Source organism: Pyrgilauda ruficollis, unplaced genomic scaffold, assembly GCF_017590135.1.
Source record: "Pyrgilauda ruficollis isolate IOZ18807 unplaced genomic scaffold, ASM1759013v1 scaffold32, whole genome shotgun sequence".
NCBI lineage: Eukaryota > Metazoa > Chordata > Aves > Passeriformes > Passeridae > Pyrgilauda > Pyrgilauda ruficollis.
Window position 1 is genome coordinate 6,615,533 of NW_024524600.1, and position 15,170 is coordinate 6,630,702.

Sequence of the window (15,170 nt, forward strand, 5' to 3'; positions counted from 1 at the left end):
ATATGTGAATTTTTTTACATTTCAATTTTAAACATTTTACATCACTTAAGGAAGATATAAAAAATAGATCAGTTCAGTTGTGTTCATATTTTCCTCCTCCCAAAACACTTGCTTTGACAAGATGGACAAATTTAAGAATTTCAGTAAAACAAAAAGCATAGAGATATTTGGGTTCCTAAGTCTATTGTTAAGGAGAAGCACTCAGTATGTCCTCCTAGGTCTATTGATCTGGAAGTTCATACAATTTTATTTCATGAAGGAGCCAGAGGTTTATGTCAGTGGTATAACCAAATATCCTAGTTAGGGAAAAGGAAGGGACATCTCTCCTGATTGCCGTCCTTCAAGGAAATTCATGAATGTGCATTCCATTGCCTGACTCTATTTCTAATTTCTTTTCAGTGAGTTCAAGACAGCAATTCTCCACATCCTTTTTAAAATTGTACCAAAAATATTATATATGTCAGGACGACATGCATTCTATAAACTGGTTCACATATGTTCTAGATAATGCCAACAAGAAGTGAAAATTTTAGTCCTTTTTCCCCTTGGAATAAAAAAATGTGCCTAAATTACATGCACTAGTTTAAAATCTAGCCTTCAATCCAATATTGAACCGTCTTTTTTCTCACTTTAAACTTACCATCTCAAGTCATGTATTAGGGGACACTTTAAATGCATATTTTGTGAGATTTTCCTTTTGGTTTGATATGTCCATATTTTCTCTTGGGAAAGATAGAATTTTATATGCATTTGAATGTTATTAAGGCCTGTATATAAGGTAATCATCTGACATGTTTCTAATGCATTAACTTACTCCACTTCTCTAATTTCTCTCATATAAAGGAAATGGTAGTCCAGACATAGAATGTGAATTTGATTATTGTTCTGTAGAAATGTATTCACACAAATACAGAAGAAATGGAATAGAAATATAAACAACACAATTTTCATTGTTTTCAAAGTAAATTAAAACAGAAAAAAAAAGAATACTTGGACTTGCAAATATTCCATCAATCAGGCACCATTGATCCCATATGCTTTCCATAAATAACATCATTACTGAAGTATGTCATTGTCATTAATTATACCAGGCAATCATTAATCTACACACAAACACCATGCACTAATATTTTCCTACAATATATATTATTTTATGTATATTAATATGTGCACAGATATACATACACATGCACAAATACATATGTGCTGGTGCTACAATATAGGTTTCATTTTTATTCACTTTTTGCTAATATTCAGAGGGATATTGCATGTTCTCCTCACTGGGAGGTATATTGTCCTTCTTGCATGCTAAGATGAGGAATTTTCTGATTTTGATACCTTCTTTTATCATTACAACTTTCTTAATATATTGTGATTGAAGTAGATTACAGTTTAATAAATCATAGAAAAAAATGGAATTATTGTTATTCATTTATTTTGGAAGATTTTCTGGCCTGTATATGGTATTAAGTGAGCTGTAACCTTTATGGAGATTTATTATGAAGAAAAAAATAAGACAGAAACCCATACTCCAAACCACTGACCTTCCACAATGTATTTAAATTTTGGTAAATCAAAACAGTTCCAAGACAGACCAGCATATTAAGAAAACAAATTCCTCCCTCAGAAGACCTCATCTGTCTACATAATGTTCAATATATTTCCAAAAATAGTGGATGCATGTGGTTACATTATTGTGACCCCTGATGTTCAAAAACCGGGCACATAATATATATCAACCATTGAAATAGAAATGGCACAAGGAAGACCAGGGGCAGATCCTCCACATCTGCTTATGACAAATGGATATCAACACATTTTTGTTAGATCTTCTTCCAACATAAGCATTCATGTGGGGAAAATAATTTTGGTTATATTACAAGCAGCAAGTCTGTGTGCCACTCCTGGTGTTTTCATGCTCATTTAAAAAAATATGTATATATATACTTCAAGCTGTATAAAAATTTCATTTTCATTTTTACATCCTAATGAATGCTCAGTTTTGAAAGCAAACACCTTGATAATGAAAATCAGAATAGTGTTCTTTTTGGGAATTTAATAAGCTACTGGAAAAATTATTCCCTATGTGATTATTTTTGCAGACTTTCCACAAAATAGTACTCATCATACTAAAACACTGACAGAATGGTTTAAAATGAAGAAAAATTAGATGAGTTTAAAGAATCTTTTGGAAGTTTAAGACTCAGTGTAATCCTGGAGCAGGGGCTACAGCTTTTAATTTCCTAGTTGTACCTGCTGCAAAAGCAGAAAAGTAAAATTAACTTTCCTTCTTTGCAGTGTAAAATGTAAAATCAGCATTATTTGTCATGAAGGAAATGTGATTTCTCAGGCTTAATATTGAGCAGATTTGGCAGTATTAGATTAACTGTTAATATTCTGAAAAATTAGATAAATAAAACACTTGCAGAACTCCAATCTGTATGAGTTTTGCTTCAGTAAAAGCACTGAAATTGCAATTTTTATGAGGTGTGTTTCTGTTTTTTTTTCAGTATATGTCATTTGGCCATGTCAATGCCAAAACTTGAGATGCATAAAAGACACACATTGTAAGTTACATTGTAAGTTACATTGCAAGTCACACTCTTAGTTTATCTCAGAAGACTATTACTGCCCTATATATTTCAGTGTAATTTTGCAAAACACTTGATGGTATTAAAGGATAAAATGAATTCAAAGTTCAATTTGTTACAAAAGACTCTGGACATATTTAAACATACATAAACTACCCATCTGGTAGCTATAAAAATCATCTTTATTGTTACTGACTGACTAATTATACACTGTTCTTTTACACAGTCATGTCAATGGTCATCAAAATGTTTCAGCAGATAAATTTACCAACTGTCATTTGTATGATTGAAGAGACAATAGTGATTAAAAAAAAAGTTGATGGGTGACTTCAACAGAGTGACAGAGTATATCTTGCCACCAAAGGCTGCATTAATGGAAAAGTACGGTTTGATAAAATCCATTAGTGTCAAAGCCTCCAGAAGGAGGGCAAAGCACGTCTGTGTTGATAAAAAGATCTTTCATGCCAGTCAGATTCAGTAAGTCTTCCTGCGTGGATTCACATTTATACTAAATGGTGTGTAGCTTTATGGCTAAGCTTAAACATAAGTGACATCAGCCTCTTTAGCCCAGAGTAAGAATGTTCATAAGAGGAATAATAGTTTAAAATCACACGTCACCAGAATAATTTAACTGACATAATTCAAGTCTATATAACTTTCCTATATATTTGAAACCTTAAGCAATTTTCCAGGTTTTCAGATTTTAAAAGCTTCAATATGCTTGACAAAAAACCTTTGATAGCACTAAGACAGAAAAAAAAGTATAAAATAAATAATGAATAATATTCTATGTGTCATGCACCCTGAATGCAAAGATATCTGGTAGTTCAACGTAGGTCATATTAGTAATATGTCAAATTTAAAAGATGTGATCAGCTGTGTTAACGATTTATAATGTCTTTGGTCTGCAACACTTATTTATCCTCCATACCATAAATCATAATATCTTGTACTTTCCAAGTCTGATAAAGAATAGGTAAATTTTCAGTTTACAGGGAACACAGGACAATGAGCAAGACTCTGTCTAAATTATTGTCTTCTCCAATATGAATGAAACTATTGTTGACCATAGATTTGCAGTCACACTGATGAAGTGCCATTTTAAATGAAAGGTGAATATGGTTGATCCAATTAGGTAGCCCCATAGCAATGCATTAGACTGATATGTCAGAAAATAGTAAACTGGTCATGATAACCTTGACCTAAATCTTCAATAAAAGAAAATTAAAAATAATTTTACGTGCTGCTTTAAATATAGCTCTAAAATCTGTTTTGCTCACACCTGGGAGAAAATGCAAACGAAGCAAGCAGATGGCCTGGAAACTTAAAAAGGCAATATTGGCTGATTCCTGACAGCAGGGAAGTAGAGATTTGGCAGCTTTTACAACCTCTAGTTACTGTTTTCATTCTCATTATGTGGAAGGCCAAGTCCTTCTCTCACCACAGGCTGAGACATGGTTCTATACCAGCCACCAGTTGTTCATATTTTGTGTGTCATCAGGTTGCTAGCTAGGTGACCAGGAATTATATGTATTGCTGAGTGATTATGAGGTACAGAAGACTGATTGATGTATATATTTGAATTTTCTAACCCCTGAAATCAGTGCTCTGAATGCCTTTTAATATAAGGTTTTGCTGATGCAAAGGCAGGAGGTGGGTTCAGTAGGTACAAAGAGCATGGTCGTTAGCCTGGAGCCAAGGCTGAAAGAACCATTCAAACGACTGCCCAGCTCTTCCCTTTTGCAGAGATATCTGCTCTGTGTCAAAGCAGCAGATCTTCTTGAATGTGTATTCTCTCTCTGAAACTTTCTGGTATTTCTGGTATTTTCATTCCACCCATTTTGCTGATTGTGAGTGACCGCTCTGTGTTTACTGCTGTGTTTGGTTGTTCTGTAGTTCATCCAGAACTGCACAGGTGTTGAATGCTGAAACACACACTACAGAACCTGCCTTCAGCTGTAAAGATGACAGAGGAAGACTACGCTGTTTGGATGCAAAATTATATAACTACACTCCTGAGTTTCCTGCTTTCCATGGGAAGAAAATCACACCTGGTACTGAAAAACAATATAAAAAATATGATAATTTAGAAATGAAATCTTTAAAATGAAATGAAATCTGTTAAAAGTCAGAGGCTAATGTTCTAAGTTCTTTGATGGACTAGATGGAGGAATAGATAAGCATTTTTCTCTCTGTTTTTTTCAATTTAACAGTCTTTATAGGTCCATTAGGGCTGTTCTCTTTTGTTGTATGCGACTTGAACAATCTCCTGCATGCCCAAACATGAAGAAAATGAAGCCAGGCACCTGTCTCCTCAAATAAGTTAGCCAGAGATAAAGAAAAGGCCAGTGTCTCCTACCCTGCTACACTGAACATTTATTTTTTTCCTGTTTATGACTATTGTTGCTTACCCAGCCAATGAATCAGATATTTTACTTTTATTTCAGCCTCTAAATTAAGTTTTTCCGCTCATATAAAGTTCCAATTTTACTTGAAACACTCAAGAAACAACAAAAGATTATAAAGCTACATCATTGTTCCATTGATTTGCATTGTGATCCGTCACAAAAATAAAGTTTCATTTCCCTTTTATTTTGGTTTGTATAAACTTAATCATATTGTGGGTTCAGTTTTTTGCTTTTCTTTTGAAGATAATGTCTCTGAAATTGTATTTGAAATCTCTCTTTTGATATAATATACATTTTACAGTGTGCATAACTGCCTGGTTCTCCTTTCTCCTGCATTTATTTTTCCAGCAGATTTTGTTTCTGTTGTTTTCTTTTTCAGTTGGTCGTTTTTTTAATAAGCAGACTGATATTGTCACGGAAAGACATGTATTATAACATTACAGTGTTAATAGAGAAATAGAGGTACAGTTTAATTTATTCAAAAGTTACAAGGCTGGACAATCAAAGTGAACAAATAGAATATAAATTATTTGCATGTTTGGACTATTAAACCACTAAGCTCTTTGGGCTTTTCTAAAGACAAATGCAGGTTTATTAGCAATGATCTGCTACTTTTGCCATCAAGACACAGGGAGGCAATGTTATTTGACAAATTTGTTCTGATAGTTTCCAGATTAGCCTGCAATTTCCTTTAATTTAAGTCTTAAAGTAAATTTATTTGTTTACAGATACTTCTCTTGGTTTATTGGTTAAAGTAAATATGAATATAAAGTTAAAGTTAATATACATCAACAAATATACCCCCATTTTAACTGCAAAAATAAACAATTCTTCTCCAGGAAAGACTCCCTGTTTTGGGAGGGATGAATTTGCCCAGCTTCTTCCCATTTCCATGTTAAATGACATGCCTCAGCACTGTAAACCCAGCTGTTCTGCAGATGCTTTGTCTGTTAACTAGCTTTGATTCTTTGTACATTGATCTTTTGTTGTAACTGTGATGGTGCTTGCTGAGTTTTGACACTCTTCACACGTCTGCTCCAGATCCTCTTTTCACCTCCTGCCTTTTGAATAGAGGAATTATATGGGATTTCTTGGGGACTAGTTCTTCAGCTGCTCCTATGTGGTAATTTAAATATTACCATGTTTTGATTTACTGAATTTTATACTATGACATCATGGCATATTAGATGGCTGTAACATGCATTTCGAGAGATGTGTTCAGCATAGCGACTGACAGGAAACAGGTTCCATCTAAAAATACCTGCGCATTTTACTGATCTGTCCAGTTTCTCTCAACAGCATAACTATGGAAGCAGTGGTAAAACAGAGTGAACAGGGTATTAGCAGGGTTGCATTAGGAGTCAGGGTGTGATCGTGTTATGAAATCTGAGCCATTGCTCACATCTGAGAACAGCTTTTGTATGTAATCAACCCCTTGGGTAAACTACACAATCCCCACCCTCTTGTGCAGGACAAGTCTGAGCCATCTGCAGCTGCCATAAATATTGATTTGTGCTGCCAAGTCACCAAGTCCTTAATATATGAAAATTCCAAACTTAAGTGAGAATTTTGCCTGAATTGAAACAGGTGGGCTACATATAACTAAGAAATAGATGCTTTGTGTTTAACAGATAATAATGAGAGGTGGCCTAACTTGTCCTGCTCAAAATAAAAATAGTTCTCCAAGCTATCTAACTTCCCCCAAGCAAAACAACTTATACAAAAGAAAGATGACTATGTATAAACAAAAATGGGGCACCTTCCCATCTGCTAACATATTTCTGTTTTCCCTTTTCTAAGCAGTTTTTTTATTGTGTCACAATTATATGGCCTTTTTCTTTTGACAAACAATAATATTAGTGAAATAGTATGGTTTAAAGCACTAACCTGAAACTGCTATTAGGGCAAAAGTTAATTTTTTAAAGGTTCTCATGATTCATAAATTTAGATAAAATTCTGAATAAAAAAAAGTTTCTGAAAAACTGCCCCTTATTAAAACACAAAACAAAATAATTTGATTGCAGAAGCAATTTACAAATATCTATTACAAGGCAATGAAAGTGCTTTTCTTCAGTTTCAGCCTTTTGGTTTCTTATTGCAGTGAAATATAATGCAAAATTAAAAAAACAAATCAAGAAAAACAAATTTTGGTTCCAGAAAGATTCAAATGAAAAGCTTTGTTTGGTGTGATAGCAGAATTTAAAAAAAAAAAAATCATGAATGCAGTTCCTTATGTTAATGGCATACAACTTTGTCAATTATAGGTAGGCGTGTGATTCTCCTGAATGAGTGTATCTGTTTCTAACAGCTGTTAGTAGAAATCCTTCTCCAAATATTTCTCTGAATAAACAATGGAAAATTTCTGTAATTGAGCTGGATTCAAAACCCTGTGTGGGACTGTGATAGATAGCAGTCATTCATATTTAAGAAAACCTTCTGTAATTGTAATTGAAATAGCATTAAATTCTGTTTAAAATTCATGTATAATAAGTTTTTTGTTATCAATTAATCACTTTTTCAGTGAAAAAAATACTACAAAGTCTTAACATCACAGCTACAGTATCTTCATGCATGCTAATATTACGATTCCCATATTAAAAAATTGACATGAACAAGAGCATGTCCAAAGCTCCTCTCTGTATTCAGTCAGCACCAGTTTCAGTACAATTTACTTAAACTTGCAGGGCTTCTACTGGAGGGAACTTACATTAATATATTGAAATTATAATGAACAGCAGGCATTTAAATTTGTGTTTTCTAAAGAAAAATATTTTTAAAAGCAGGAAACTCAGATTGTAACCCAGTATGTTGCCAATCTCTGTCAGTTTAATTTATTCCAGTGCAAAACAAGAGAGTTATGTGAAGATATTTTCATCTGTAATGGGCTTTTCATTATACCACTTACAGGGCTCCATCTTCAATTACCAGTGAGATTCTTTACTCTCAGAATCTGAAACAATCAAGTAGCTCAGGAGATGGCCCTTCCCTGGGACTGAAAACACACAGCTTGCACCACAAACAAACTGACAACCTCTGACAAAGGAGAGGCATTACATTTTAATCGTTGCATGGTGATTGCAAATGAGCTCAGGACAAAAGGAAATATTGACTATTTGACTATTTGGCATGACTTTGAAAGTGTCTCAAGGTATATGTGAGGAGATCAAAATGTCTTCTGAACTCATTAGCCCTAAAGGGCATATTTTGAAGGATGTGTGAGAGTGACATTTCAAAGGCAGGACTGATCTCACTTGTCTTCTTTCCTAAAACAACTACATATTTAGAACCATGCAGGAAGTCTTTAGACTTATCTCTTTAAATGTATTTATGTTAGCTCTTAATTTTTTTTTTTTTTCCTATGAGAATTAATTGTATTCATATATCTACAAGAACTACTTTCCATTATAGTTTTGGACAATAATAAAAACTCTCTGTCTAAACAAGGGGAAGTCTTTTGGCAGGCTGCCAGTCAAGCTCCCAGTACTACAAATTTTTTTTTCTGTTATTTATTCAATCACCATAGTTACATGCATTAAATTTTTCACACGTGCAAATGACAAGAAGCCAACTTTCTAATTTTTTGGCGTCCATATCTTCCGGAAAAGCCTAGGCCAAAATCTGCCATTGACCCCATCTCTACATTGTTTAAGTCAACACCAGACATTTATGTGTCTGCTTAAATCCTGCTTTAAGATTTTTGAAGTTTCTTGATTACAGAGAACACAAGTTAAATAAAATAAATATTTGTTAAAATTATACGCATGTATTAATAAGAGAATAATTTTATTTTATATTATGTCAAGGCATATAACTTTTTAATGCTGCTAAATATTTTGAAACTGTTTGCAGAAGTCTTAAATGGCTAGCTAGGCAAGACATTTATAATCTCACTTCAGATGTTAAGGGCAGCAATATATAAATGATGATAACTTTCAATGTAGTACTTCCTTGTACCTAATGATGCACAGACTGAGGTCTAACCATCCTTTTCATAACTCACACGTGAAGATCAAATTCACCACACAGACTTCATGGGAGAATATTTCAAGACTATTACATAAGTGAGACAATTCATTTATTGAATTATCATATATTTTCTTTCTGATAAACAGTTTAAGACAAGTTTGAAAAAAAAAAAAAGCAAACAAACCAACCAACCAAAAAACCAAAAACCTCCAAACCAAACAAAAACCAAACATATTAAAAATCTTTTCAATCACTTCAGAACTGTTTTTCTGAACTAGAAATAGTCTGGCTTTTTTAAAGGAATGGTTTTCCCAAATTTCCCAGTGTTCAAAACTCTCCTACACCAAGATTTTGGATTAGAGTCCTCTAGACAATATGAAGCAGTAAAAAAGATCTTGCTAGAAATGCTGTTTGGTTCTAAGGCGTCTGTCTAACTAACTGTATAACAGGATGAGGCAAAAATGGAAAAAAATATTTGATTCCCATCAGACAAGATTTTAGAAAGCTAAGTCTGGTATATTTACTTTGTCTTACCACTTGGATGACCTCCTTCAAGCTGCCTAGAGAGTATTTTTAACTGTCTGTAAAAGACATAACATGGGGAAAGACAGAAAAGAGAACCTCCAGGGTCTCAATCAAACCTGCTAACTGTAACTGAGTTTTTTTCTGAAGTGAAAAGATTTTCTTACAGTAAACTTAGAGATTCTCTTAGAGGGTTTGTGGAATCCTGGAGGAGGAACACAGCACTGAATAAAGCTGTTCTTTCTGAGAGCACTTTCTAGCTAATTATTTACAGTCTTAGATAATTCAGGAGGATACCTCAAAGCATCTCACTGAAAAAAATAGCTTTTTAAATGGATGAAAGGTGTATGACAGTATGCAGACTGGTAGAGAGCAATTAATGAATTTAAATGCACCACCAAAATCACACTTATGACTAAATAGAATTAAAATTAAAATTACTAGAATCTGGGGGTGATTTGAAAGCGCTATGTTTTGCTATGATTTTGATATTTGTTGAAAAATTTGAAAACCTGGTGGCCTAGCTCCTGGTGTTGGTCATTCTCACTGTGCTTCAGACGTCACAAGAGAGCAGCTCAGAGGTGTGACTAATAAACTTTGTGCTGTATCTGGAAGGTCATACTGGAGCTCACATTAGTAGTAATTCAGAAAAAACTCCTGGGGAAGAAACACATCCTTATCCATTTCTAATAGTATACAAAGTACTCTGTGTTAGTTTCTATGGTCATGAAATGATAACAGGTTACCTACTTTGGCGAGACAAAGAAAGATTACAGCTGTGCCCTGGAGGAACAAAATATATAACTATATAACAAATATATATTTTATGCCTTATGGATTACATTTCCTTCTACTTTAGTCTTCTTTGGTAGCTGTTGATTCTCTGAATTATTTCAGATCACCATACCTTTAAAAAATAAATATCATCAGGGAAAGTTTCCTTGTGACCAAAAGAATAAAGATGCTCATAGTAGATTGGGGCAGTAGTCTACTAGCTAAAACCCAATAAATTAAAATAATACAAATAACAAGCTATTCTCTAATCCCATCTCTCTCCCTTTTTTCTTTTTCTTTTTTCCTTTTCCTTTTCTTTTTTTTTTTTTTTTTAGCAATCTGATTATTGTCTTTTCTTTCTCATTTTCTTTTGGTTTCAGTTGAGCAAAGTCAGCTTGTATATCTTGACAAAAATCCCAGAAGAAAGGGGGTAATAACTTTGCTTAATAAGGGAGGCCCAGCTGAAGAGATGTGGATCAGTGGCACTACAGAAGGGGACAGAAGGGTAAAAACAACGTTAAAAGACTTTGAAAGAGTATCTTGGAAAAAAATAGGACAACTTTCTTGCTTTCAATACTATGTGAAAACAAAAATACTGATGGGAAAAATCGGAGCAAACCCTTGGCATTTAAAAGCAAGCAGTATAATTTCCCTGTACTTTTGCACTGTATGGGTGAAAACACTTCTTTTGTATTAGGTTCATTCCACTGATGTCAGGTTGTTTTGATTACAGCAAATAAACTGCATTTAATACATGCTGGATCTTTGTGTGATTATTCTCTACTCCAGAAAGAAATAGGTGATATGTGTAAATGTAATATTAACATTATTTAAGAAAAGATATTGAGTCTTTTCATAGTGCTTTTTATTCTTGAGCATGTCTTCAAAAAGAAAAGATTGTTGCCCTCCCGTGTTTTTACATTTCTTCTTCCACATGGAAAAGAAAACAGTCTTGAAATTCTAACTGGGGAATTGAATTTTTTTCTTGTTTTGTCTTGTTGTATTTACAAAATTATATATTTGGATGAGAATAAAATTCATTTATATTTAGAAGGTTCTAGATTTTATAAGCTAGTGAGTTTTATAGGTATTATTTCAAAAGTTTCCTTTCTCAGCATTTAAAGACACATCCCAGTGGAAATCCCTCCTATGCAATTAGCTTCCCTGACTGCACTGATGCAGTTTATTATCTGTTTATTTTATATCATATTTTCTAAGAAGCAAATTTTGCCCTTGGATGCACAAATGTGGCTTCCATTAATGTAATGAAAATTGCATGTGTGCATCCAAGAGTCAAATCTTTCCTTAAAAGTGAGATTTATCTTCAAATTAGCTGCTGTAAGAGCCCTGGCTAGGACTTCAACTACATGAATCAATTTTATTAAGAAAAGATGAGCTGTACTGGAATTCTTTTTAAACTCTACTTGTTAAAATGTGCGGAGATGAGATTTAGATACCAGCAGAAGTCTTACTCTCTAAACATTTTCTCTGTTATAAATCTGCATAATTTCCAATGATTCTTTCTGATGCTTTGGCTCTAATGACCTTTAGGCTGACTGTCCTAGAAAACAATTATCTTGTGTCTTTGCAAAATCCTTTTGATGTTAATGAGAATCCATGTGCATAAAAATCCCTGTGCAAGATTAGATCCTGAATAACCAAGGAATTTGGATGGGTATTAAGGACAGTAAAGAAAAGGCGATTTAAAATTCTTCTCTAGACATTTCAGTTTCCTTTATATTTCTTGAAGGAGACATATAGTTCTTCGTTTGTGAGATATGGCATATGACTACTTGGTGGGTTTGGGTGGATAAGTAACTACATTTAAATAAATGTTACATATAATAGCCCATTCTGCCTATTGAATTGATTAACAGCACTGAAAAAGTTTTTAAAAAATTTTTAAAATTTTAAAAAACTTTTTAAAGAATTTACCACTTAAAAGAGTAATGATTACTTTAAGAATGGAGCTTATTTTGCAAATAATGTACAGCAAGATCTGTTATTATCAATAATGATCAGAACAGTTAATTCTGAGCTTACTATGCTAAAATAAAAATTACTTCCAAATTGTCAAAGTAACCAGATGGCTCACATTTAGAAGACTTTCATAAGTATTACTGTGTCTTTTAAATGAAGACTTTCTTAAAATCTTTTTCTCTTATGCTGAGAGCTTAAACTATTTTTTATTCTTTCCTTGAATAGTAACACATCATTATGTACAAGCACAGAGAAATTACAAGGAGTTGAGAGGTGGGTCACTTTTTATAGGTATCTTACTCAGAAAATTAAATAGTTGTCTTCTGTTTCCGTCCCTCAGTACATAATTTACTTCTAGCTTGTTCAAAACAACTTGTACACTCATGTTTATTTTTTACTTCATAAAAATATAACTGACAGCTGAATTTTAGAGAGTGCATATAATTCCCCCTTTCAGCATAAGTTTACTTCATTTCCCAGTGTTTCAGTCTGTTAAATATTTGGCTTATAGGGAACTCCAGATCTGCTGGTCAGGATACAAGTTTACTTACTGCTGAGTGCTCAATAGAGACAGGCAGACCCAGTCTCCATTCCACCTTGGATCCTGAACTGCATCTGAAGACATGGAAATAGGAACACTGGATATGTTAATGACAAAAGCATCACTGAATTAAGAAGGAAAATTAAAGACTCCCTCTTCTTATAAATTTGACCATTATTAGATCCTCATCATTCTATTAAATGATGAACTATAAATGGAAAGACTGGACATGTGAACAAAATAAACAAGTAAAAAGTAAAGATATTTTGTATCACCTTAAATATTATATATATAGTGGAGGCTTTATTCCTTTATTGGACATATGCTAAGTTCTGGAAAAGAAATTGATATCTTTATCCTTAAAGCCCAATTTTTAATCACATAATTTCAGTGGATATAAACACATTTGCATAGTTATTGAAGCATATAGTTAATATTCTTGGGCTCATAATCCTTTAGCAGAAAGGTTCAACTCCCACAGCCTTCAGACTAACAGAATGCTGATTACTAGGGTTAATGATTATGCAGCAGAAATGCAATTTTCAGAAAAATAACAATTTTTAAGTAGGATAAGACAGCTTATATATTGTTTTTTTTTTTGTTTTTTCCCCTTCTATCTTTAGTTCTAAATTGAGTGAACCTCAAATAAAAATGTTTCTGAGAATTCTATGGCTCCAAAAACATTGGTTTAAAAACTAATCTAATTTCCCTCTTCCATCTGTTACTACATAGTAATCATGGACCAAACTCTTCTTTTCTCCTGAAAAATAGACACCCTGGTTAGCCTATATATTGTGTGACACAGAAGTCCATTTTTTTCTGACAGAATGACCTATGGTATTTTAATGATAACATGGCTGTAAGTATAGGAGGGAAATAATAAGGAGATCAGATTTATAAATGATGAAGAAAGCACTTAGTAACAAAACCTGCATTTTCCATGAAGGAATCTACCTTATCAAAGAGACTGAGTTTGATGGGAGTGATTTAAAATCCAGTACAATATTATATAGTGTAGTATAATAGTTTTTCTATATTTTTTTTATATTCTGACATTGGAATAATTTTCATTGGAAACTAAAAACAATGAAAAATACTGTTGCAGTATGAACTTTCATTCCATTTCAGGACTATTTCAGTTGAGTACGTCATTGAGTACATGATGATGTACTCAATGTCCCACAAACTTGCAAATTCACACTTTCTGGTTATGTCTGACAGCTGAGAAGACAATCAAAAATAATCTGCTCTTTTACAGACTTGTTACAGAGCTATTATACTTGAGGGAAGATTATATGTCAGATGGTGGGGTGTCAGTGAATCAGAAATAATGACAGCTAAATGTGGATGTCTGCACAGATGTATCTGTGACTGAGCCAGATTCTTAAGTTCAGTGATCTCGGAGATGTTCAATGTCATTTCAGATGCTCACAGGGTGAATTAATTCTCCACATGGGATTATATGTGGTAGAGGACCCACATGAGACCAGAGTAGGCTGGAACAGAAGAAGAAGAAAATGTGGCACTTTAGGGCATCTCAAGTGTCGCTAGAGCCTGAATGGCAGCATCAGAATGGCACTGTTTATAATAGAGTGACTCTTACACCTACTGACTTCCACAGGGTAAATTCAAGGACAATATGTCCAGCTGAGGAGAGCAACAGATTAGGCAGGGATGCACTCTCTACAACCTGTAATACTAAACTAGAGAATTACAGGGGCATAGGAGAGAGAAGGACTTCAAAAGAAAAGCAGCCAGACTTCCATGCCACAGAGTGTCACACTCCCCCATTAGCCTGCATTATTACTCCCACCAAGGCTAGGGCACTGGCATAACTGGATCATTGGTGTAAGCCTGCAGGAAGTTTCTTTTATCAGTGGAGTCATTCTGCAGGGTCTCTCAGCTTCATTAAGTCTTTCTTGAATATATGAGAAGGATATTCAGTTCACATACAGCTCATATTTACATGAGAACAAATGGGTCTAGATGTCTTAATCTGATAGTGAATGCCACAGTCCATGGCAGTCATTGGCTTGGAAGAATAGAAATAGAACTTACTCCTGCTTTTCTTAAATGAGATTTCTTCATTTGCAGAAAATTTCAAGCATTTCTTTAGAAACGTTTCTTAGACAGTGTGTAGTAGCATCATTCCTATGGGACAGACTCTAACTGAAAAGTAGTCCATGAGATGTTTCAGCAGAGGCAGACATGCCCTTTGAGGTTACTGTGTGTTAGAATGGATTTACTTTTTTTTCCTTCTATTTCTCTTGCTTTATAATAACCAAATAATCCCATCCTGTCATCTATTCACAAATGTAGTTGCCTAATCATGTCAGGGTTTTTTAATGCTACTATAATAATACAAACAGAAATTTCTTTTGCCCTTTC